Source organism: Camelus bactrianus, chromosome 17, assembly GCF_048773025.1.
Source record: "Camelus bactrianus isolate YW-2024 breed Bactrian camel chromosome 17, ASM4877302v1, whole genome shotgun sequence".
In the NCBI taxonomy this organism is placed as follows: domain Eukaryota; kingdom Metazoa; phylum Chordata; class Mammalia; order Artiodactyla; family Camelidae; genus Camelus; species Camelus bactrianus.
Window position 1 is genome coordinate 20,513,965 of NC_133555.1, and position 26,575 is coordinate 20,540,539.

Sequence of the window (26,575 nt, forward strand, 5' to 3'; positions counted from 1 at the left end):
AGTACTTGGAAGAATTAATGGCTGAAAACTTCCCAAACTGGCTAAACAAATAAACCTACAGACTCAAGAACCTAAGCAAACTCTGAACAAGATAAACCCCCCACAATTCACAAGATACACAATGGTCCAACTTCTAACAATTAAACTCAAATAGTCATGAAATTAACAAGAGAGAAATGATACCTATGGGGGAAAAACAATTTGAATGACACTGTATTTCTCATCAGAAACCACAGAGACAAGAAGGAAGTGAAACAACATTTTTCAAGTACTGAAAGAAAAGAACTGTTTACTCAGAATCTTATATCTATTCAGCAATAAAAAGGACATCAAGACAATTCTCTTAACAAAGAGAATTTGTGACTAAAATAATGGCTAAGTAAAGTTCTCTAAAGAGAAAGAAAATAATAAACTCAGAACATCAGGAAAGAAAAGACTATAAGCAAAAATATAGGTAAATATAAAAGACTTTCCTTTTTTTGAGTTTTCTAAATTATGTTTAATGATAGAAACAAACAAAAAAACTACAATAATGTCTGATGGAGTTCTAAGTGTATGGAGAGGAACTATTTTAAGACACGTATATTGTAAAAAGGGAACAGGCTAACAGGACGTAAAGAGAGAGAAGGTTCCTGCACTCCACTTAAACTGGTATAATGATGACACCAGTAGAATGGGAAGTTGTGTATATATAATTGTAATACCTAAGGCAGCAGTTTAAATAGCTATTAAAATCAAAATGAAATTCTGAAAAATATTCAAGTAACTCATAAAAGTCAAGAAAAAGAAAATGAAGATATCAAAATCACAGAAAAAAATTTAAATGACAGACTTAAGCCCTAACATATAATTTCTTTAAATATAAATTGTCTATATCCACCAATTAAAAGTAATAGTTTCTGGACTATAAAAGAATTCTCAAACTCTGTAGTAAAAAAAAGCCAATTAGAAAATGAGCAAAAGACATTTCCCTGAAGAGGATATATTGATGGCAACAAATGCATGAAAAGATGTTCAAGTCATCGACCATTAGAAAAATGCAAATTAAAACCATGATAAAGTATCACTATACACCTATCAGAATGGCTACAATTAAAAATAGAGACCAAACTGGAATTTGACACAACATTGTAAAATGATTATAAATCAATAAAAAATGTTAAAAAAAAAAAAAAAGAGAGAGAGAGACCAAATACTGCAGAGGGTGTAAAGAAAATGGACCATTCATACATTTCTGGTGAGAATGTAAAATGGTACAGTGTCATTCTGGATAACAATTTGGCAGTTTCCCAAAAGGTTACATACTGCATTATTCTACTGATTAACATTCTTGAAATGAGAAAATTGTAGAAATGGAGACCAGGTTATTGGTTGCCCAGGTGGAAGGAGAGGATGGAGGTGGGAGACAAGTGGATATGGCTATAAAAGGACAACATGAGAGATTCTTGTGTTGATGGAAATGCACTGTACGTTGATTGTATCAGTGTCAAAATTGTGGTTGTGACATTGCACTATTGTTTTACAACATATTACCGCTGGGAGAAACTGAGTAAAGGGTTCATTGGACCTCTCCATGCTATTTCTTTCAGCTGCATGCAAATCTACAGTTATCACAAAATAGAAAGTTAAATTCTTTTAATATATTTGGGGGTGGGCAGTGAAGGATGCTTCTGGCCAAATGATTTGTAATTCCATGGACTGTTATTTTAATGTATGGTTAAGGGCTACTTCATAGTAACTTAAGAAGTTAGTTATTCAGACTTCTTAAAACTTGATATTCATTCATTAGAACTAGATTACTCTGGCTTTTAATTCTGAATTCTAGGAAAGCTGCCTGCCATGCAGGGTTTCACTTGCAGTTCTGATCGTGGAACCCCTGAGCTGTGGGAATAGAATACATGATACTGTGTTATCTTACCTGCCTATAATTTTCAATTTCTCCTAGTGGTGTTTTTTTATCTTAAATTACTCTTGGTTTAGCCTCACAAGATTAATTGAGTTTGTGGGGGTTGCTGGCTTAATTTGACATTGTTTAGGAATTCCTAATAGTATAAGCAGTATGTCTAGCCTGTAACTTTCCAGTAACTCCACTTGTACGTATCTTTTGTGTTGTGGTTCAAAATGAGTCTTCCTTACTGAATTGCTAAAACCAACACGTACACAATCCCAAAGAATTTGCTTAGATACTGACCCTTCATTGTTATCACTGAACCGTCTTTTCAGTGGAAGGTGGGTTAAGAGCCTGGTTGGATTGGCTGGGAGATCTTTTGCTCCACTAACCTCCCATGGCGAAAGAAGTATGAAAGCCTTGACTTTAGACTCTCTGATTTGACTCTAGTTTTCCTAACTGAGTTTAATAGCAAAAAGTCCAGATGAGGAGTGCTAGCAAATGCAGATACTGTGTTATTGAATGAAACAAGGCCCAGAGACATTGAACACCAACTGCGTTAACAGCAATGCTGACTGCTATTGTGAACGTTAGTGATTCTGACTTGCGTTAATGTCCAGGTGGAGGCTCTCCCTATCTCAGTCCAAAGATGCACTGTTAAAAATACATTTTCATTTCCCACAGAACAAAGTGAGCTTTGTACACTTGCTGGTGCCATTTGTGGCAGAGAAGGACTTTCTCGGGTTGCTCTGGAATGATGAAGAGCGTGTCCCTCATCCAAGAACTGAAATGATACCTTCAGGTGAGTCCGGAGTCCAAATCCTCAAAGGAGGGATTTAGGGAAGCATTTGAGAGGATCAGGTTTAAACCAAACCATCCCTTAAGAAGAAATTCCATTTAAGTTCTCTCTTTAAAACAGGAAATTAAACAGAGTCATTATAAGGCAAACTCAAGAGAGTGGTAGCACCATCCCTCCCCCCTGTTAGTTGCATGAATTTCACTTTGGGTCATCTGTGAATTGCGAACTCTGTTTAAATTTGATCCTGGTAACCATAGCTCATTTCAAGTGCAACAATCAGGACTCTAGGCAAAATGCGTCATTTTAGAAACATGTCATATACCTGAAGTACAGCTCCTTGCATAATTATCAAGATGTAAGTCTCTTGGAGTATTATTTTAAGTATTTCATTAAATTCATGGGCTTATTTCCAAAACTTGGAGCAGTTGAGAGGGCCAGATTATAGAATATGAATTCTTTCAAGACCCAAGTAGAGTTAACATAACATTAAAATTACTTGAGCCAAGCCAGAAAGCTGAAATGGTGAAGCAGGCATTGGTGGGCACCCTTTCCAGATGTTTTTATTTTTAAGTTTCATTAAGTGAATATCCGCTGAATAGCCAATGCCATGTAAATGCAGCAAGACCGAAACCCCGCCCAGTAAATAACTTTTTCAATTGCTTTCAACAAAGCCTTCTCTCCGCAACTGAATTGCATATTGTTCTTTAGGAAAACAAGAAGAAAGACTTCATACACATCCTCTTAAATTCTTACCAGGGCAGAATGTTGGTGAACGCTCCTCTTGAAGCATTTAATGGTGAATGCTTAAAATTAATCTTATTTTTTGGAGTTTTTTTTTTTTTTTAATGTGAACAAAAACGCAGGATTGGGGAGAAATTGTTCAACTCAGTCGATCTTCACTTGCTTTATTGTAATAGATCAGAGAGTTAAAGAAGACCTAGAGGTGGGAGTTTATTGGAGACATAGAAGTGCCTGGTGTGTTTAAGGAAGACCAAGGGGTCAGTGTTAAGGGGCAGAGAGAGGGCGGCGGGTAGCTGTAGGAGATGAGGTTGAGGTAACAGGGTGGGACTGTATCAAGTCTTGCAGCCCAATGGAAAGACTTTGGGGGTTTTTGCTCTGAATAAGAAAAGGAACAATCAAAGGCTTTCCAGCAGAATAGTGACAAGATTTGGCGCTGAAAGTGGAATCGACATCCCTGGATCCCCACATCCCTAAATGGAAATCAGGGACTGTTGAGGAGAGGGGAGGGGAGCACATGCTGGGGAGACAGCCAACAATGTGTACAGCACACTCAATTTTCCCACAGTGAATGATAGAAAGAAAATAAAACAAAGCATGCTTTTGAAACTAGGAATACTCACACATGTGTAACACATACAGAGAGAGAGAAGGAGAGGAAGAGAGAAATTTTGCATCCCGAATACCTTTGTAGCCGTGACAAAGTGAACCAAGTACAGAAACAAAAGAATTAAAAATCACTGAAGTGCTTTGATCAAAGCTAACTTTTTTTTTTAATTAGGGTCACTTTGAGGAGTTTAAACTCCTCAGGAGTACATCTTCTTAGTTCCATCTGTCCAATGTTTCAGGAAACAGTCTGTTTTGGCAGTTAACTGTGTCTACAACTCTTACATAAAATATGTTAAACATCTGTCCCTGATCAATTTAAATATCACTGCCTTTATTGTGTCTCATGCTGGCCCATCAAAATATAACTTACAAAAGATTTCTTTTTTCCCAGCCAGACTTAAGAACTGCTTCTTTGCAGCATAATCATTCTCTCAGGACTAAAAAGGAGATTTTCTAAGTATGACAGTTAATTCAGTTTCTTTGTGGACAGGTATCATTAATTTGGGGACCACATGGGATGAATGTGACTCAACCCCTATTTAAATATATGTCCACTCCTGTTTGCAGCTTGTAGCTCAGAGATATTTCTTTTTGTCTGCCAGGGCAACCCTGAACCCATCTCCATGAAAGAATGAACTTCCATCAGTACTAACATGGTGACCAGGGTGGAATCTCCAGCCAGGCATGATTCTGATACTCCCAAGGCAGCCCTTAGGAAAGGTCCTCTCTGCATACAACACCACGAATCCTACCCATTATTGAGACTCTACTGTGGGCCAGGTACTGAGCTGAGCTCTTCACCTTTAATAGGCCAGCTTCACCCCCTTATAGCTTGAGTAATATACTTGATCCTTCTAAGCCTCAGTTTCCTCATCTGTAAAATGGGGAGAACCTCATAGGGTTGTTGTGGAGATTAAATAAGTTAATACATGTAAAGTACCTAGAGCAGTACCTGGTATATCGTATGTACTAAATGTTTAGCCTATGAATTATGTAACTGAATAACCCTTACAACAAAGTTGTAGTACCATCATGTTCCCCATCTTATTGATTGAAGGTGAGAAAAGATAAATGACAGTAGCAGTGATCATGACTAGTACTAATAAGTGGGCTAAGCAGGTTATATACAGTATCACTAATGTTGACCACACCCTTATTCCCATCGGGAAACCAGCCTCAAAGAGGTTAAGATCACATAGCTGGACTGATGGAGCCAGGATTCAAACCAAAGTCTTCCAATAGAAATATCTCTTCTCTCTGTTACACCAGGCTACCTCCTTCCATGTTTGGTCTACATAGTAGAAATCAATTCTAAATTGAATTTTCTCCAAATTGGCCACTAGGTTTTAAATACCTTTTGTTCTTCAGCTGACCAACTCAGTAAGTTTGGCATCTGAAGATCACAATCTTTTTCATTTCTTAAACGGTATCTTTTTTCTCAAATGTGATGCTTTTTTTCTGTTTCTTCTCTTGGTTGAAAAGTTAGTGATTTTAAAAGTGGGATTTGAAAGTGTTTCTTGATATTAAAGCCTATCTCAGGAAATGACCTGGCTGGGGAGGATGGATGGTGCACTGAATATGGGTTGAACATAGGCAGTCCCTGCAAACCCAGAGCCAATATTTTCTTGCTTGAGCAACAAGCTTCAGAGCAACAGAATATTGATCAGAATAGTGATGTGAGCACAGGTAAGAACAATGTTTCTTACAGTGAGGTTCAGGAATGATTCTGCATCAAATCCCCTTGGCTAATGGTTAGAAAAGGTGCAGATTGCTGGGTGGGGCTGACTGAATCTAGACATTTGGAGGTAAGAGCCAGGCTTCCACACCGTAACAAGTTCACTTTGTGATCCTTAGACACAGTATAGGTTGGAACTTTTTGCTTTACACATCTGACTCTTTCTCATCCTCCTCATCTTTAGAACAGGCACCTCGAAGAAGAATGGAGATCTTTACCCTTAAGCAGTCAGACAACAGGAAATCTCTTACCACCAGTCCAGGAAAGGTTGAGAGCAGAGAGAATGGGAAATTACAGTCCAGAGAGACCGCTTCTTCCTCAGGCTCTAATCCTCTAGAGCTTGGTTTATGTAAGAAATCCAAGCCTATAAACTCAGTGTCTCAGAGACTCCTAGATACAGGTCTTTTCCCGCATCCCATCCCAACCTGCTTGGCTACAAATGGTCAGGCTACAGGAGAGAAGAAAGCCTGGGCCTCCTTTCAGCCTGCCTAATGCTGTTAATACAACTTTATGACTCCATAAACTGCAGGTGACATTTGTATATCCTGTTCCTGATTAGAACCAAGCTCCACAATGAGATGGTAGGATTGGCATGGGAAATACAAATCATACTTACGGCCCGAGCATTGAAGACTCGTGATGGGTTTTCTTTGGCTAAGCACTTTATGTGCAGCATCTCATTTTATCCTCCCAACATAAGAGGTAGGTCTTCTTTTATTCCCATTTTGTAGATGAGGAAACAGAGGCACAGAGAGGTTGAGTGATTTGCCCAGAGTATTCACACAATGGGATGGAAGTGCAGTGCTGTATCCTAATTGCTCTGCTGGACAGCCTCAGAGGTTTGACCCCAATTAGTCTCAGGATCCCATATGGTAGTAACCAATCAGTTAATTCAGTCAGATACACATATGTGGAAAACAACCAAAAAGGGAGTATGTTATTATCCACATGCCTGTGATGTTTGAATTTGGCTGTGACTGGGTCTAAGTTGAAACTGAGCAGCAGCAAGTGTCTGAAGGGCAAACAGATCACAATCTGGTGAAAACGGATTGTATTTCAGTTTATAGGGATTCTGTGCCTTTTTTCCCGGGATTGGGACAAACCACCAAAGTCACAGCCAGCCTTGGATCTGTGTTGTTAAAAGCAGCTGACATTTGTTGGGTGATCACCATGTGCCAAGCACTGAGTGGAAAATTCCTGTACACTTCCTCATTTAACCATCAAAACAAGCCCAGTACAGTGATCCATTCCCCAGATGAGGCAAACGAAGTATAAAGTGGATTCAGGCTTCAAAGTGAAGTCTGTGTGACCCCAGAGCCTAGGATATCCTGCTGTATTCATCAGGGTTCTCCAGAGAAACAGAACCAATAGGATATATATAAGTATATATGAGATTTCTTATAGGAATTGGCCCGTGTGGTTACAGAGGCTGAGAAGTCCCATGATCTGCTGTCTGCAGCAGAGAATCAGAACAGCTGCTGGTGTAATTCACTCCGAGTTCAAAGGCCCAAGAACCAGGGAAGCCGATGGTATAAGTTCACCAGTGTCCCAGGGCTCAAGCAAAAAGAGCACATTTGTCCTTCCTCTGCTTTTTAGTTCTGCTCAGGCCCTCAGCAGATCAGATTGTGCTCACCAGCAATGGTGAGGACAACCTTCAGTCCATTTACAGATTCAACTACTAATCTCTTCCTGTGACACCCTCTCAAACACACCCAGAAATAATGTTTTCCCAGCCATCATGGCATCGTTTGGCCCAGTCAAGTTGACACGTAAAAGTAACCATCACACCTGCTTTTCCAGCATGGACTAGATGGGGTAGAGGTCAGTGGGAAGAAGCAGGAGACGGGAATTCCAGTTCTAACTTCACCGTTTCCACACTTGGGAATCCTATGATCATTCCTTGTCTGCATCTGGACTTCAGTCTCTCCCATTCAGAGCTGGAGGTATTGCCCTAATTCTCTTACAAACCACCGACCACCCTTTCAAAAACCTGGAACTTATCACAATAGAAACCAACAGTGTCTTTTTTTTTTTTTTTTTCTGAGAAATACAATTTTCTAGGCATTCTGTTGTCATAACAGCCACATATGATAAGTTTTAAGGACCTGAACTGTAGTGGCCTTACACAAATGCCTCAGATGCTGATGTCCAATTTTGTCTTGTAACTAGCATAAAGTTCTCATGTTCCACCAAGATATCTTCTCCCCACTCCTGGGGTGAGAACTGCTCCACTTAATAAAATTTTTAATTTCATCTCTTCTGACACTAAAATTCGACCAGCCTATGACCGTGTTTCTCAGAGAAAGATCCCCGGGGGCGGGGGGTAGGGGGTGTAGTTTCTGTAATTTACACATCATGTTCCAGGTATCTGTTGCTTTTTTAATACAAACAAAATCTCTTGGCTGGTAAGAACACCCAGAAAATAGAGAAAGCATTGTAAGATGCTTAAAATACGTTGAGAAACAAATGCACCAGTGATAATTAATAAAGCATATCATCGAATAAAACAGGTAATTAACTATTATAATGGAAATATAAACAGAGCCTAATTAGCAGAACTTTTCATTATTGTCTCTTGGCTGCGGACAGTCAACATTTGGTATGTTGCTATCACACCCATGTGCATAATTTCTCAGTTGATTTTGGCCCAGCTGGCTGGGTAGTAGTCAAGATGTCCAAACAGTTGAGGGCAGTCACAATGCTGAAGTTTTGTATCCATACCATTTCCAACGAGCCAAAGACAACATGAGTATGAATTGGAAGTGTTCTATGTTATCAAGCCAAGCTTCTTATAAGAATTGCCTTCATCTGATGTTTGTGTTCCAGCGGTTTCCGTAATTCCATAGAAACAACCCTTCGCCCCACACTTTCCATTGCTCTAGAATGAAAAAGAGGCCGAGTTCCTCTGTTGGCTGCAGTCTGGCTTCCAAGCCCATCAGTCTACCAGATCTGCTCAGGATAGAGCTTCCAATGACCACCATGTTGCCAAATCCAATAGACGTACTTTCCTCCTTATCCTTCTTGACTTCTTTAGTATTTTTACTCTGTTTACCACCTCCTCTTTAAAAGCACACCCTGTTCTGTGATGCCCACTCTCCTGGTTTTCCTGCTTGCCTTGTGGTACTCCTTGTCCATTTCCTTTGCCCACTTTCCTTCTCCCGCCCACTTGACGTGGGACGTCATTAGGGATCAGCCACATTTTCCCCTCCTTGAATAATCACCACAAACTCTCATACCCATAATAATTAAAATGGAACTGTTGTTTCCTTTACATTCTCACTGGCAATGACTTTGCCTCAGCTCCTGTCACTTGTCTCCTGCATTATTTCTACGCCTTCCTAAGTTTTCTCCTTCTTCCTAGATGACATCCCCCACCCCCTTCAATTTGTTCTGTGCCAGTATTTCCAAATTGCAGGTTTGACCGCATTTGTTCTTTGTTTTCTGTCCTCTAGGCTTCTTTTCACAAAGTCATCTTGAGTATGAGGCAGTTAGGGTAGTTGATAACTCATCGGGCCTGAGTAAGTCACTCCAGAGGTTGCGGTAATGGAGGCGATGGCTGCTGTCACAAATGTAGGCTTGCTTCCCGGGGCAAAGCCATGCCAAGGCCAGGCAGGGGAAAGGGTGGCTCCCCCAGCATCTTCCAGGAGCAGGAGTTTTTCCTGAACTATGACTGTCAAAATGCATTCTAATCATTAATAAACTGTTTCTTGTCAAGTTTCATTCTGGCTTAAAAACGGTATTTGGACAAATACTACAAGTAGGGAGAATCAGTAATCACCAGATTCAAGGATACCAGGGAAATCATTGGCCCATATTTTCATTTTACCACCAGCCTATCCCAGTGCCTGCTTCATTAGGACTAGATTAATGTGACACCAAACCCAAGGTAACAGGAACCTAGGTGGAAGCTGAATTCTCTCTTACATAAACAAAGTCTAAAGGTAAGCCGCCCAGGGCTGCTGGGATGCTCCCTGGTCATCAGACACGGGCTACTTCTGGCTTCCTGATCCATCACCATCAACACACTACTTCGGCCTCATGATCCTACCTGATTACCTGAGCCCCAGCCTCCATGTCTGTATTCCAGGCAATAAGGAAGGACATAAAAGTTCAAACCACCTTCCATTAAGGACACTTCCTGGAAGTGGCACAGAGCACTCTCTTTGGATACCATTGGTCAAAGCTCTGTGTCATAATCACTATAGCTACACCATATAAGGCAGATGTAATCTTTCTTTTGGGCAGTCATCATCTCAGCTAAAGAAGAGGTATTCCATAATTAAGGAAGAAGAGGCAAGTTCACCTATGAGAATACTATCAGCTTTTGCTGCAGCATCTGAAAAGTCTTTTGTTAGAGATGCAGACCTTTGGTTCTGAAAGATTTTCAGCAACAGACCCAACTGTATTAGGTACCATCATGATTCCTCAGCAGATATTGGTTTGTCTCATCCATTTAACATCAGGATCAAGGGGACATTAAGGCAAGAGGGAAGGTTACCAATAAGAGAAGAGTTATAAAACCAGAGGAGTAAGACATCACATAGATACCATTCACTTAATAATTTCAGGGAGGAAAGCTACAAAACAGAGAAGCTTGGACCAATCTTGGTCAGCTGTGTGGACTTGGAGTCATTTTTCCTCATCTGTAAAAGGGGGATAATTGGGCTATAAAATCATGAGCATGTTTTAAAACCCTGAGTACCTTGCCCTGGTGGATAGCAGACATTACTCAATGTTTCTATGACTAGCTACAAATATTAGCTCGAGCAAAAGTCACCAGAAAGAAACCAGGTTCTTAATGTAGTTCCAGTGTTCCATTAGCCCAGTTGATGACAGTTGCTTGTGGTTAGCTTCACGAAGGCAGAAGCAGGACCTTTTTGTTCCCCCATTGGACCCTTGGTGCCTGGTACAGCATCTGACATGTGATAGGTATTCAGGAAACATTTCTTGTACTAAATGAGTGAATGACCCAAAGGGATCTGATAAATTTTGCAGAAAATGGTTAAGTGATCCAGAGAGTTTGGTGGGGATGGGGAGAAGAGCTCATTAGCACACTTGATGCTGGCAAATTTTTGGCAAAATGGTGATTTTTTTTTTAAACAACCTTGGGAGTTTGACACTTTTTTGATTTTGAATATGGAGTTTTTAAGTTCTTACTTGATGCTTTGTAAATTAGGATGGGACAAAAGTGTCAACTGGAATTGATTTAATTAATTGGGGGAACAAAACACAATCAGAAAAATCTGTTACTTGGACTCATTAAATGACACACATGAAGAACTGAAAGCCCCGTGAGCTCTTGGCAACTTCCTCCAGGACAGATTGTTTTCCCCTTGAATTAAACAAGTGTAAATGTTTGTAAAATTCTTGAGACAATATGGTGACCACATGAATAAAGTCAGTAACAGCATTCTTTTTATAGGTTGTGGTACTCTGTTAACGAGATATTTATGGTGTCAGTGCCATATTCGTTACAGAACATTTAATATCCACCTGGACATTGCATCATGTAACCCCTGGAATATGTAAATATTTCTCACCAGCATTACCAATAGCTCATAAGGCAGCAATACCTTGTAATTTCTTTTTTCATTTTATAAGAAAATCATATATATTTGTCATCAGATGTACATTTTTCACATGCACCTCACTTGTCCCACATTTATATTAGCCTTCTGTGCCCTAGTAATCATTATAACAAAGACAGAGTCTCCATCAATGACCCAGATATGCAAGGAATATCATTTTATTTTTCTGTATATTGCCTTGGTTACCATTTTGAGTCTTCTTTCCACAAGGGTGGAAGAAGCTTAATCTCCACCAATTTAGGATCTTCCCTCTTTCCCCAGGGTTGCTGCTAAATTCTAAGGATGAGAGTTATACAGTGTCAAGGCCATAAGAGGAGGTTCATCTGCTCCCACATTGCCTCCTGTCCACATAGCAGATGCTGTGGGTGTCTCCTCCCTAACTGTCCAGGCTTCTCTGGGAAGAGTGGTTCATCAGTGAAGGGAAGTCCTCCTGAGAAGGATCCAAGTGTGAGCTTTCAGCAGCTATATGGGAGCAGTAGCCAGGTAAGAGAACCTGCTTGCTAACTATCTGTTCAGGTCACTGCTGCGCCAGCCTCTGCTTCTGCTCGTAAAGCATCTTCTGATCTGGCAGATGCTGTCCTGGTTCTGTGCCACTCTGGGTGCCAGGGGCACTCCTCCTGGAGTGTGGTGAACCTGATGAAGCTGCTAAGACCCGGTTTGCTGAGACGACCCTTTCTGGAATCTTGCTTCTGCATCGGAACTCTGCCTAGCAAAGTTGGGGGAACCTTGCCTCATGGTCCCAAAACCCTATCTGGGGAAAGTGTCATCCCCTCTCCAGGGGTCAAGCTAGAGTTGGAGGTCATACAGGTCAAAGGAATGAACCTGCATCTTAGCGTTCACGGCACACCTTTGACACTTCTGACCTCTCCCGAAATTCTTTCCTAATTTCAGGGGCAAAAACCTTGCTCTACTGGAATACGTTTTCTCCTGAATTTGTTGTCTATACCATGCATCTTTTCTCTTCCTTCATTGTCTTGGCCAGTGCTGTTCAATTGAGATACAATGTGAAGCCACGCATGTAATTTTCTAGTAGCTACGTTTTTTTCGAAGGAAACAAGTGAAATTAATACTAAGAGTATATTTTACTTAACCCAATAAAATATCATTTTGACATGTAATCAATTCTAAAACTTAATGGTAAAGTATTTTACATCCCTTTTTTGTACTAAGTCTTTAAAGTCCAGTGTGTAGTGTGTACATACAGCACACAGCCTGGCCACATTTCAGGCACTGAGTAGCCACTTAAGGCTGTTAGCTGCCATGCTAGTCAGCACAAGTCTATGCTGTGAGTCTTCCTTTCTATTTCTTTGTTGTCTGACTTTAGGAGTGCAATTTTTTAAATCTGCTTTTCTGTCAGTTCACTTATTCCCTGAGGCAGTGAACCCAGAACAGACAACTTCCCAAATGGGAAATGTGGTTCTGGGATAAAAAGAAACACTTCGAGAGGGATGGAGGAACAAAGAGTAGTAACTCGTAGATGTTATCCTGCCATTGTTTATTGATAAATTATTGATAATTTATTTATAGTAAACTTAACATTTATTACTTATTATATTTTACTATATTTTATTGTTACATTGATATAGTACATATTACTGTATATTAACTAGTAAACACTTACGTCATCCTATTATTTATTGAGTGCCTACTATGTGCACTTTATAAACCTTATTTCTAGGACTTTCATCAACCCTACACAGAAGGTATATTCAGATTTATCAACTGAAGACACAGGCTTATAGATGTTAAGTAACTTGAACATAGGGTTGATGGAGACAGCATTTCAAACCCATATCTTCCTGGTGGCCCCCAAATCCTTTGTCTCTCCCACTGAGCCATATCAACTTCTTTCTCTTCTTGCTTGAGCTAGCTTTGTTTGTTTCTCCCCCACATCATGACTTTCGTAGAGCATGTAGGACTAAAGACTGCCTTCTGCCCCTTTGTGACTTTGGTTGAATTAACTCTCAGAGTCAACAACCAGCAAACCCAGCAAGCCACGGAGCAGCTGTCAGAATGGCTGGTTCCACCCATGCTTGCCCTGGCCTTTGCCACCATCTCAGAGCAGGGCCACCACTGCCTCCCATGTCAAGAGAACCTTCATTTCTGATAAATGACGGTGGTTGGGATTGAAAAATTCCTGTCCAGCCCTTGGCAGCAAGCTGCAGGTTCCCTGCCTCAAACTGACTGCCTACAGTTCACGGGCACAATTGGATGTGAGCACTGGGTTCTCAGCCATCACTCAGGGCGCAATAGAGACCTGACTTGGGGTTTTAATCCTGCCTTAATCTTTTCTATAATAATTTTCATTCTTTATCTGAAGACAGCTATTTCTTTCTATTCCAGTCTGTGCTACACAGATCGAGTTTTCTTATTTCCTTTTTTAGAGAGGGCAGTCCACCAAGTTCAAAGGGCTGCTTCAACTACTTGCTTTGCTTTTGTTTAACTCTTGGGTTAGTTTCCAGCATTTGGATTTGATTTTCTCCTTATTAACAATCTTGGGTTAGATCACTTTTTCATTTACATACTACTATATAAATGATTATTTGTATATCTTACTCATTTTTAGCAACTTAAGGGAAGAGATCTTATCTTAGCAACTTTGTTTTCCTTTTCTCAACACCCGTCATATAACATATAGTTATCTGGGGGAGGGTACAGCTCAGTGGTAGAGTGCATGCCTAGCATGCATGAAGTCCTGGGTTCAATCCCCACCCAGAACCTCCATTAAAAAAAAAAAAGAAAGAAAAAACTAACTAAATAAACCTAATTACCTCCCCCTACAAAAAATCTATTCATATATCTTTATCTATATCTATATCTATATCTATACACACACACACACACACACATACACATACATACATACATATATATAGTTATCAAGCCCCTCCCAGGGACAGGCCAGCCTCAGAAGATACAAAGAAAGACACAATTTGGTCCTTACCCCAAGGAGCTTAGAGTAGTGTTTCTTAAAATGGAATCAATTTTATAGGAAAAAGGGATTCCTTGGGCAAATAAATGTGAAAAACACGGTATTAAATTAACACGACCTTCACCCCTGAACACTGCAGGCTTTCTCAGAGACTTTAATATGCTAATGTACACCGTGAAGCTCCACAAGGGAGGATAAAATATGTAGTGTTTCCTGAAGTGTTTTGACCATAGAACTGTTTTTATGGGGTGTCATCTCATGGGACAAGTGTTTTATGAAACTTGCTTTAGGGAATGGTGGCTTAGAGACAGGGGGAGAGACATGGAAAAGCAATTGAAATAATATCAGCTGACGATTATGGAATTCTTACTCTGGGCCAGGCTCTGTGCAGATGCTGAGAAAAGGGAACCCTCCTGAGAGAGGGCAAGAGGACATCACCAGGAGGGGGCTCTTAAGCTGCTGATTGAAAGATTGAGCAAAGACTTTATTATAGAGAGCTTTAAGACTGTTGAGAAAATGAGTTTAAAAGATATATCTGCATTCAATTTGATATATACTATAATCATAAATTGTAATGGCTTTTTTTGTTTCTATGTTCAGGATCCAATTTGTAAATAACTCAAAATGGAATTGTGCTAGTCTGAATAATGACCCCCAAGATGTCCATGTCCTAATCCCCAGAAGCCATAAATATGTTGTCTAATATGGCAGAAGGGACTTTGCAGGTGTGATTGAGTTAAGGATCTTGAGGTGGGAAGATTGTTATGGATGATCCAGGTGAGCCCAGTATAACCACAAATGTCCTTATACGAAGGAGACAGAAGATCAGAGAGACAAAAGTCAAAGTGAGCACAAAAAGGAGGGAAAGATTTGAAGAGGCTGCATGGCTGGCTTTGAGGATGGAGGAAGGAAGACACAAAAACAAGGGGTGTAGGCAGGTTCTGAAGCTGCAAAGGACAATGAAGTAGATTCTCCCCTATTTCAGACTTCTGACCTCCAGCACAGGAAGATAATTCATTTGCATTTTTAATCCACTAAGTTTGTGGTGTTTTGTTACAGCAGTTGTGTAGCAATAGCAAACTAAGGCAGGAATATATTTTTTATTTATTTTTAAAACCATACCCTTAAAAATAAATAGCAACTCCAAATAGCTTTTGTTTGTGTTGAGTTAGAGCCACCAATATTTGCTATGAGAAATTCAAACTAAGATTGTGTTAAATAATTATTAATGTGTTTAAAGTAGCAATAATAAGCTCATTCCATGTTAACAAAAACTACGTGTTTTTGTTTTTTTTAAACTATATTTTCCAAAAAAATTAGAAGAGTGGCATTATTTTACATTTTTGCAATTTTTTGAAATCACTAGCTTAAAGGAAGACAGCTGGGTTCTCCTAACTTCTTCCTTCAATCTGTGATAGTATCACATGTCGTGTAGCCTCTGGAAAACTCCGCTGTATACTCATGAGAGAATATGAATAAAAGGGCAAATAGTATCTTAGTATTATCATGAAAACAGTTTTGATCTCACAGACCCCCCTGCAAGACTCTTCAGTGGTCTCCAGACCACACGGTGAGGACCCTTGGTACAGAGAATTTCTATGTCTCAGGTGCTCTGTGCTGGATGGGCAGTCTTACTTAATCCTCACAACAGTTCCATACGGTAGGCACTAAAATTAACCCATTTTCCAGATGAGGACACTGAGATTTGGAAAAAGTAAATAGCTTGTCTCAGGCTACATAGCGATAGAGCCAGAATTCAAACCCAGGCAGCCTGACTCTACTGCCTGTGATGTTCCCCCACCTCTCCATGGTCCGCAACTATCCTGACATACTCTTAATGGGCATCATTAACCCATGTGCATAGGACTCGCTCCTTTCTGCCTTTTCCTCATCCAGCTTAGACCACATGCCAAGCGCTTCAGCCCTCTCATTACATTTTATTCGAATATTCACTTTTAAACTTAACAGTTTGTAGAATCATGAAGCTGGAAGGCAATTCAAAATCCTCCCCTCCCTCCCCTCCCCCCCCCCCCCCCCCGCCTTGTTCCTGTGGAGAAACTGTGGCCCAGAGGATAAATGCCACTTGTACATGATTAACACAGGTAGTTGCTAGCAAAGCCAGAATACGGACTCGGCTCCCCTGAGGATTGAACTGTGATTCTCCCATGATACCATGTTACGTTGGATCCCATCACTCAAGCAAAGATTTGTAAACAGAGTAGAAAAGCAGCAACTGTCCTCAACTAGCATTTCCACTTTGACAGCTGCCTTTCAGTGTCTGTTTCCCGAAAGGATAAGGAATGGTTGATCCAAGGAGGCACCTGTGCTCCCTCACAGGGATGATGTCCGACTCCGTTACGAAAGTAACCTCAGTCCCCAATACCAAGTGGGCACTTAGTAAATACCTGTGGCATAAATAAGTAAATGGATCACTCCATCCCCTCCTGCCACCTCTGCTTATCTTTTGAAAGTCCCATCTGTTGGAACGTGAACAGTGTTGCACCCCTACTGATGGAGACCAGCTAGGAGTTTCCCACAGGCAAAGAGAGCCTTTGGGATTCCAGGCGGGAAAGCAGCCTCATGATTTGCCTTTTGTTTCCCTTTCAAATTCCTGCTCCAGACTGAGGCCTCCACCCTCCCTGCCAGAAAAGAGGGAGGGGAATTTTTTTTTTTTTTTTTAAAGAAGAAGACGACGATAAAGTGCCTTTGTAATAGCTCACGCGTTATCTACGGCTTCCTCTGGAAGCCACCCATCCCTTCCCTTTAGATTGTAATAACTGGACCCTTTTTTAGTTTTTCTTATCAAGAGGGAAATAAGAAAAGAATTGCCTTTTCAAAGTCTTCAGAAGTCATCAGATTGCATCTCTGGGAGGGGAAAATGTTCAGACGCTCAGGGAGTTGGGCCCAAGGATGGTTTCCTCCTGGTTAAGGCACACCTGCTCCCCGAGAAGGCTCTGACTCCTGTGTCTGGGGACTGGGGGGTTTACCCAGCCCGGCGATGCAGCTGTTTGCTTTGGGAAAATAGCTGACACTGTAAATACTCCAAAGTATTGTGCCTGGTGTACAAAAATCTTGGTTCCAGAGCAAATACATAAATCTGACCCTGACAGGGGGCGCTTAGTGGGCCACATGTTTGAAAACGTTCAGTGTTTTCTTTATGAAAGTAGATTGCCTTGCCCTGTGGACTTAGGGGACCCTATTTTCTTTTTTCATTTCAAATCCACTGGCTCTCAGAAGAATTGAAAGCAAGCAGGTGACACCAGGTGCCTTGAGGACAATGAAAAACGGCTGCCAGACCCAAAAGCATTAGTCATTTGGGGAATTTTTCCTTCTTTTTCAAATGAGACCTTGTGGAATTAGATGCTCAGAGCAGTTATTCCAATTTAGATGGACCAGGTGGTTTCTTGGGTGACATCCATAATGGGCCAAGTTCAGTGGGTACTGTCAGAAATCTGGTTTGTTTTATGACAGAGGAGATAGGCTGGCGGATATCAGATTTCCCCCTCCCACCCACCCCACCCCCCAAAAATCAGTGAAGTTGTTGAATTATAATAAAATCTCTCTTCCCAGCCTTCCACCCATGTAGTCACAATCTTCACTGGAACTGCAGATTAAAAGAAGTCCTCTTGGTCCCAAGAAATACTCCAAACCAAAATTAGTGCTGAAATCAGTCAACCCTAAACCAAGGACCCAACAAATTACTCAAACATTTGCTGTTCTGACAGTGCTGTTCTTTATAGCCACCTCCCTTTGTTACTTTAATTTCTTCCCCCTCAAAAAAGAATGGTTAAAATTTATGGCGAGGAGAAATAACTGATTACGGCTGGCAAGTTAACTGAAGGGGCCAATTGTTCCATACGGCAAGAATCACGAGGCTAGGGAGCCATTCACCGGGAAAGACTGATGTGCGAAAGGGCAGAGTCTTGGTCCCTCCATTGTGTAGTAAAGAGTTTCATGTTTGGTTCCAAATTCCTAAAGGCAGCCTGGTGTGCAACCGGGCTGAGGCGTGGAGAGAGCAGGGGGAAGCTGGGTCTACGCCCCGCACACGGGCTCAGGGTCAACTTCCAGCAGACAGAGGTTTCCTGTTCACTTTTGTTAGCGTGGTCAGGACCTTTTGCATGATTGTCAAGACGGGAGAAGCAAAATGGCAGTTTTTGCCATTTTCACATGAAATCTGAATGGCCCCAGGCCTCCTTAGACTTTAGGAATAAGGTCCCAGAGACCCCTGGGACAGCCACACACATACCCCAGAGTGTTTCTGAGGACCCCAGGGGAGGCTCACATGTGCTTAAGCCAACTTTACTTTTTTCTTTCTTTCTTTTTTATCGAAGTATAGTCGTTTTACAGCGTTTTGTTAATTTCTGGTGTACAGCATAGTGATTCAGTTATATACGTATATATTCCTTTTCATATTCTTTTTCATTATAGGCTATTAGAAAATATTGAGTATAGTTCCCTGTGCTGTATAGTAGGACCTTCTTGTTCATCTATTTTATATACAGTAGTTGGTATCTGCAAATCCTGAACTCCCAATTTATCCCCCCACCCCCTCTTACCTCTAGTAACCATGAGTTTGTTTTCTATGTCTGTGAGTCTGTTTCTGTTTTGTAAATAAGTTCATTTGTGTCATTTTTTTTAGATTCCACATATAAGTGGTATCATATGATATTTTTCTTTCTCATTCTGGCTTACTTCACTTAGTATGACAATCTCCAGGTTGATCCATGTTGCTGCAAATTGCATGATTTTATTGCCTTTTTTATGCCTGTCGTATTCCATTGTGTACATATACCTCAACTTCTTTATCCAGTCATCTGTCGATGGACATTTAGGTTGCTTCCACGTCTTGGCTATTGTAAATAGTGCTGCTGTTAAGCCAAATTTAACTGGATGCCGCTGCTCCAGGCGACTGCTGTGTGTTGCCAAAACGTCTCCGCCATCCCATACTAGACAAAAGAATCCGAGCCGCTACTGTCCCAGTGATCCAGACAGTTTCATCATCGTGTGAGGACTCCCATGAGGCCAGGGCAGAGCGGGATTCCACCCTGAAGTGGGGGCACATTCTATCTCACATTTTGCCATGTGACCCTGAGCAATACATGGTGTGACCACGTTCCCAGAGCCCCCTCTTGAAAACAACCACAACTTTTCCGTGTAAGTCTCCTCAAGGCTTGGAATGCCTCCGCAGGGTGGGGGAACGGACCCTGCCTTGTGTTGGCTGTCCCCCGCCTGCCTCCAGGTGCCTACTCACAAAACTTCCTTCTCAGTGAATTATTTCCCTGACATAGTCTATCAATGCGTGCAAATAATACACCAGAAGACCCTGACCCTTAAGTCAATGATACCCAACCAGATCCTGAACCTCAGTGAAGATCAGCGCATTACACACAGTAGGTCTAAGGGAGGCCTCAACTAAAAGACGTCCAGTGTGTGTGAGTGGCTTGCTGTCTGACAGACTCCATTCTTCCTTTACCAGTCATTTGATGTGTTTATTGTATGTGTTACTGAGAATGAGAGAGTCATAGAATAAGAAAATGTTATACATAAGAGGGAGCCACAAGATGATCTAGTCCAGCCAACTGTGGGAAAGAGAAACCTCAAATCTTCTGTCTTCTGCATGGTCATAATAACAATAGCAACTCATCACTAGCAGGCGTCAATTGCTTTAGAGTTTACGAAGCATTTTACATACATTATTTCATTTAAATAACAAACTGAACCCAACCCTTTGGACCCCAAGTTGTTAAATAATAATGAAAGGAAACTTTCTATTTCCAAGTAGGGAAGCTTAAAAAAAACAACAACTTATTAAAAATAGCTCCAAAGGCAATTTGAACATCAAAGAGCTTTTTATGAAACAGCATTTTGATGAGTTAAGTGTAAATGAATCAGAGACATATGGATTCAATTGTATTTAAAATAAACAAGGCTTTAAAAATTAAGAGGCAAAGTAGTTTGAAAACACATCTGACTTCATCCAGTGTCTTACCACAGCAAGGGACTAGGGCTTTGTAAACTAGGGAGGTAAAAAAATGGTAATCTTGTTACCTGGAGTTCTTATCGTAGGTTCCAGACGGAGAAAAATGCTACAAACTAATTCCTAAATGCGTGGAGACCTGTAAGTTATTGGAAATTTCCCTTTAAATTATGAAATTATTGTATTAATACCAGATGACTAAAATCATGAATTAAGCTCTCATCAGATTGATAAAAGCATAGAGTTTCTGTTTTTCTAATATGATTTTAACTCTTCTGTGGGATTGCTTTTAGGAGAAATATGCTCAGGTTTTAAAGATGTTTTCCAGGTTTATCTCTGTCTCTTTTTAAACATTCAAATATTTATTTTGAGACATCTCATGGTTTTTTTTTCTTCCAAGATTAATAGGCAGTCCACAGAATATGAAATTTTTGCTTCCAATTTATTTATCAAAAATTTTGGTTGTTGACTGAAGTCAAATATTTTAAGATACGCAACTTTAAAAATCTCCCTGGTTTGGGGATCCGTAGTTGTTTTCCAGTTATATAAGAATCCTTGGTCCAAGCCAGTAACCACAGCTGACAAAACCAAACTTTGTTAGTTTTGGTTTGCACAGGTGATTTCCTCTTGTCCTGAGAAATTTCTGCCTTACTAACAGCCCTTTATTTGCCTTTAGTGAACATTGCAGCCTGGCATCTTTTACAAATGCTCCTTATCTTAGGAGATCAGTTTTCCCCTCTCCAGCAGCAAACCTCTGGTTGCACCTGCAAAGATTCTTTTCCCCTCCCTTGGTGGTGAAATCCTCAAAGCACTTGCTGCCCTTGGTCCAGCCCTCGCTGCCAGTCCTGCTTGGTAGCGTCCCGATATTAATTTCTAGGAAAAGTTTTTGGCAGTGTCTGGGTATCTGTGAGAAATTGGATTGAGACAGAGTTTCCTAGTACCAGTTATCCCCTGCCCCTCCGTATCATCCATCCTTAACTGGGTTCCGGAAAACCAGAGCAGCCTGAGGCAAATTGTCAAATTGTCAAAATTTGTTGGCATTCTTCCAGGATCTCATATTATTTCTACAATTTCTGTGCCCTGGTGCTCTTGTGGGGTGGACTGGAAAACATTGGACTTGGAGTCACACAGCTATGGGTTTGACACCCAGTTTATGATGGATTCGGTAAAAATTTGCCCCATAAAACATGTATTTTAAAATTTTCCAAGTCACTCCTCTTTGTTTTATGTTTAGGTGTCCTGGATTTAAAAGAAGATGTTCTGTCAAATAATTAGCTTGGATGTTGCCTATTTTGGGCACTGTACGGGTAAATGTCACCTTCGTGCTGTATTCTTGTCCTAGGACCTGACTTTCATCTGTACAGACAGACTGAGCTTTTCTCCCCATGCTTACATCTTTGCCCTCATGCCTCCTCTGCCCGGAATTTGTCCCCCCCTCATTGGCCTTAATCCCTACAGTCAAAAAGCCTATCTACCCTTCAGGCCCACCTTTCCAGGAGTCTCTTCCATGAAAGCATCTGCTCCAGAGGGGTCCCTCCCTCCCCTCCGTTGCTGTGCCCCCTCTGTGCCCTCCCACATGGTGTCATCGATTGTCAGTATTTGGTCTACATCTGTCTCATCTCCTCTTCTAAACCTGTTCTGTCCAGTGCGAGAGCCACCAGCCAGGTACAGCATCTTAATGTTAGGTAATTAAACTTAATACAATTTCAAATTCAGTTCCTTGATTACAGTAGCCACATTTCACGTGCTCAGTACCCACGTGTGACCAAGAGCCATCCCAGCTGACAGCGCAAGTAGGGAAGTTTTCCATCAAGTAGAAGGTTCTGCTGAACCACACAGTTCTAGAGTCAACAAGACGTAGGGCAGCATCTTCCTCCTCTGCCTCTTCTACAAACTCCCCCAACATCGGCCATACCTGCCACAGTGCCTGGTGTGTGAGGTTCCATCCACACCTGTCAACTTCCTGTCTTTTGTGGGGCCAGTTCAGCACCTCTAACAGAGCAACGATGGCAAAATCTTCTCATTGTTGCTCCTTGTACTAGCCTGAACACTTTATGAGGTAGGTGTCAGTAGTTTCATTTTACAAATGAAAGAAGCAAGTGATGTGGTCTGCCTCGGTCACAGGGGCAGTGGGTGATGAGAGCAGGATTGGAACCCTGGTGTTTCTGGCTCCAGTGCCCACATAACTTAACCACTGTGGTCTGGAACAGGAATTCTCAGCCTCCACGGTATTGACAATCCTGATGACTTGAGGCTGGATGAGTCTTTGTTGGGGGCTGCCCTGTGCATCATAGGATGTTTAGCAGCATCCCTGGCCTTGATGCGCCACATGCCAGTAGCATTACCCACCTACCGACCGCCCGTGTGACAGCCATAAATATCTTCAGATGTGGCCAGATGTCCCCTGGAGGCAACCTCCTCGCCCATGGAGACCCAGGGCTCTCAGGTGGTCATTTCAGGTTGGTCACATGGATGGAGAAATGCCTCAGCAAACATAGTGACTTCTTCCTCGCAGCAAGTGAGAAGCAAGTTTACACTCCTCCTCCAGGGGAAACCGAAAACTCATTCTTTGAATCCCCTGTGTAATCCACCGGGTCAGCTCCCCACCTGGGAAATATTCTGCGGCTGCTTCCTTTCATGCTGGGCAGAGATAGAGCCTGAGGTGGCTGACAGCCCGGGCGCCACAGCTCAGCAGGACTCAGGGCGGCGACACCCCCGTGCCCCGTCCCACAAAGCCAGCTGGCCAGCTTTTCCTTGAGACCACCTGGTTTGGGCATACAGTCTCGGCAAACACCGTCTCTGTGGGAGGGGGCACAGTGGGGTGGAAGAGAGGTGGCGAGGAAGAAGAAAGAGCGAGTATCTCAACAGACCTCAGATGAGAGAAAGCTGTTCTGAGCTGTTTGAGAGAACGCAGGGCCTACCTAGCCGACGGCTTTGAAACCAGAAGAAGCAAGCACCAGCTACTCGGGAATATTTGTGTCTTAATAAGAACCACAAGACGAAAAAGACAAATAAGAAAATCTTTTAAAAAGCCCCAGGGGTGTCTCCCTAAGGCAGCTGTGTCCCCACTGTGGGTTCAGCCCTGTCACACACCCGACTTTCCCAGCTTTCCTTTTGTTTGGTTTCCTTCTGAGTAGGGTGACTGCCAGCACTCCCTAAGAAAAACAGTTCTGTTTTTTTAGAATGTCTAAGGCTGCAGTCCCCTACTAGCCCTATGAGAAATGCTACAGTTTAAAAAGTGGGTCCCACAAGTTATGCTGCCTTGTCTTCCCTTTCTGGGGTTCCCAGTGTGCAATAGCACATGGCGGCTCTGAGAAGGCCTGCGGCAGAGACCTCCTGGCTAACTCGAGTGAGAGGTGATCATACCTACCCTGCAGGTGCTTGGGGAAGAAGCGAGATAGGACACTAGCAGGTCTAAAAGTATATTTAAATGTTGAGGGTATGAGTACAAGTATGTGGTCGAACCCACTAAGGCTGCGTTTTGCAGGGAAGCAGGAAAACTGAATTATGGAACCACTGGTTTCAGAACAAACTCCCAGGCTCAAATTTTTTTTAAAAAAGATTTTTCTCCAATGAGCATATACAGCTTTATTCTTTCAAAAATAATCTGTTTGAAGAGTTTTATTTTAGGTTCAGGATTTCAGATGTTCTCCATGTCTCTCCCAGGCGTCCAAGTCCTGACTCTAATTAAGGATGTTACACTCAGCTCTTAACGAGCAATAAAATCCAGAGAATGAGCAGTTATAGTTTATGAATAATGATCATCGTTAGGCTCAAGCGGGAACTGGCAGAACCTGTCCTGGAGCTGTTTCCTCCTCTTCCCTCCCCCCTTCCTTCGCTCTGTCTCAAGATTTCCAGGAGCGGCACCGAGGGGGCGGGGCGAGAGGCCCAGGTCACAGGGCTGGTGTGTGGGGAAGCTATCTGCCTTGGTGTAACAGAAACCCTTCACTCCTACCCCTGCCTGCTCTCAATAGAATGGCCACAGCCACAGCAACAAGAAGAACCAAAGTTTCTTTGTGCCCAGCATCGTTAGAAGTGCTTCCCTGACAGCCACTGTTAACATTTGATAGACCTCGGTCCAGACACCTTACGAGGTGCATATACTGATAGAAGAATGGCTGAATGGATGGCTGGATGGGCACTGTATCCATTACCTGTTGCTGCATAACAGATAACCACAGAGTATCAGTGGTATTCAAAAATGAGGATTTATTTCTCATTCACGCTTCTATGCGTTAGCTGGGGAAGTTCTTCCAAGCCTGCAGGTCTATCTGCTGGTGTTGCTTCTTATATTTCATTTTGGTGCCCAGACTGGAGGGACAGTGGCTTCAAAGGTATGTTTCTCTCATGGTACTAGCAGAAGTACAAAAGAGCCAAGCCAAACCATGCGGACACATTTCAAGCCTTCACTTGTATCCCACTGGGCAAAGCAAGGCATGTGGCTAAATCCACAGTCAGGAATCAGAGATGTACCCTTTACTCACCCTGAGGGCCAAGGCAAAGGTATGGATATATAACTCTTTTTATAGGGGAGTGAATAATTGGGACAATAATCCATTTTATCTCGTAGGGATGGATGGGGAGACAGTCTGAGCATCTGATAGAATTCTACAAAAACATGAAATAACTATTCCATTCTATTTTTTAAATGAATGCATTCAGTTAAATGATACTTGAATTTAACAGAGGAAAAAAGAAACTGAACTAAAGGAGCTGCTTATGTCAAGCAAATGTTTTTCTACCACAGGATATATTTGGTTTTTTTTTTAATGTCTTTAAAAGTTTTAGTAAACATGATTATTAAAAAGTAGTGCTTTTTCAAGAACAGTGATGCTATAGACGGAATGTTTGTGTCCCTTAGAATTCACATGTGGAAACCTGATCCCCAGTGTGATGGTGTTAGGAGGTGAGGCCTTTAGGAGACAATTAGGTCATGATGGTGGTGCCTTCATGGATGGAATTAGTATCCTCATAAAGGAGATCCCAGAGCGACCCTTCACCCCTTCCTCCATGTGAGGGTATTGAGAAGGAGACTGTCTGTGAACCAGGAAGCTGGTCCTCACCAGACACCAAATCTGTGATGCCTTGATCTTGGACTTCCCAGCCTCCAGAACTGTGAGAAACCAATTCCTGTTGCTCATAAGCCATTCAGTGTATGCTATCCTATTCTAGCAGCCTGAACAGAGTTTATATATTTCGGACATTAACTCGGATGAGGAGAGTAGACTTTTTTTTTTATCTTCAGTAACCTCTAAGTGAATTATGAATATAGGCAACAAACCAGACAGTAGAATTGGCAGTACCTGTGACTTTATTACCTGCAGAAATTGTGTTTTTTGTATCACATTTCAGTTCTAGATGTCTTGAAATACTATTTTCACTTACCACAACTTCCAAGTTATAGTAGCTCTTATACCCTTAATAGCTCTTGCAATTTGATAAGTAATACAGTGTCTCTATATGTTTTTTAATACAAAATATTTACGTACATTTCCTAAAATCAGATTTATCAGTGTTTATGCTGATGATTTTTTCTCTGTCCTCGTATTTTTTAAACTTTTTTTATTAAGTTATAGTCATTTTACAATGTTGTGTCAATTTCCAGTGTAGAGCACAATTTTTCAGTTATACATGAATATACATATATTCATTGTCACATTTTTTTTGCTGTGAGCTACCACAAGGTCTTGTATATATTTCCCTGTGCTATACAGTATAATCTTGTTTATCTATTCTACATATGCTTGTCAGTATCTACAGATTTTGAACTCCCAGTCTATCCCTTCCCACCCCCCTCCCCCTTGGCAACCACAAGTTTGTATTCTATGTCTATGAGTCTGTTTCTGTTTTGTAGTTACATTCTTTTTTTTTTTTCTTTTTCTTTTTAGATTCCACATATGAGCGATCTCATATGGTATTTTTCTTTCTTTTTCTGACTTCACTTAGAATTACATTCTCTAGGGACATTCATGTTGCTGCAAACAGTGTTATGTTGGTTTTTATGGGTGAATAATATTCCATTGTATAAATATACCACATCTTCTCTATCCAGTCATCTGTTGATGGACATTTAGGCTGTTCCATGTCTTGGCTATTGTAAATGGTGCTGCTATGAACATTGGGATGCAGGTGTCTTTTTGAAGTAGGGTTCCTTCTGGATATATGTCCAGGAGCAGGATTTATCTATATCTATTTAAATATAATACTTTGAAACTGTATTTTCATATATTTGGTTTCCTTGGGAGTCCTATGTAATTTATTTTATCCATTTAAAAATATTTTTTCCAAGGTGGGAGGCTATAGCTCAGT

At 41.4% G+C, this 26,575-nt stretch overlaps 1 long non-coding RNA gene across 1 annotated transcript in view; it reads left to right on the forward strand.

The window, feature by feature from the left end:
• Positions 1-2,271: 2,271 nt before the first annotated feature.
• The window catches only part of LOC141573706 (uncharacterized), a 125,170-nt gene continuing 100,866 nt past the window's right edge, over positions 2,272-26,575 (forward strand). Inside the window, exons 1-2 of the long non-coding RNA XR_012499727.1 lie at positions 2,272-2,690; positions 11,619-11,840. This is a non-coding gene — a long non-coding RNA (uncharacterized LOC141573706). The remainder of the gene's footprint in view (positions 2,691-11,618; positions 11,841-26,575) is intronic.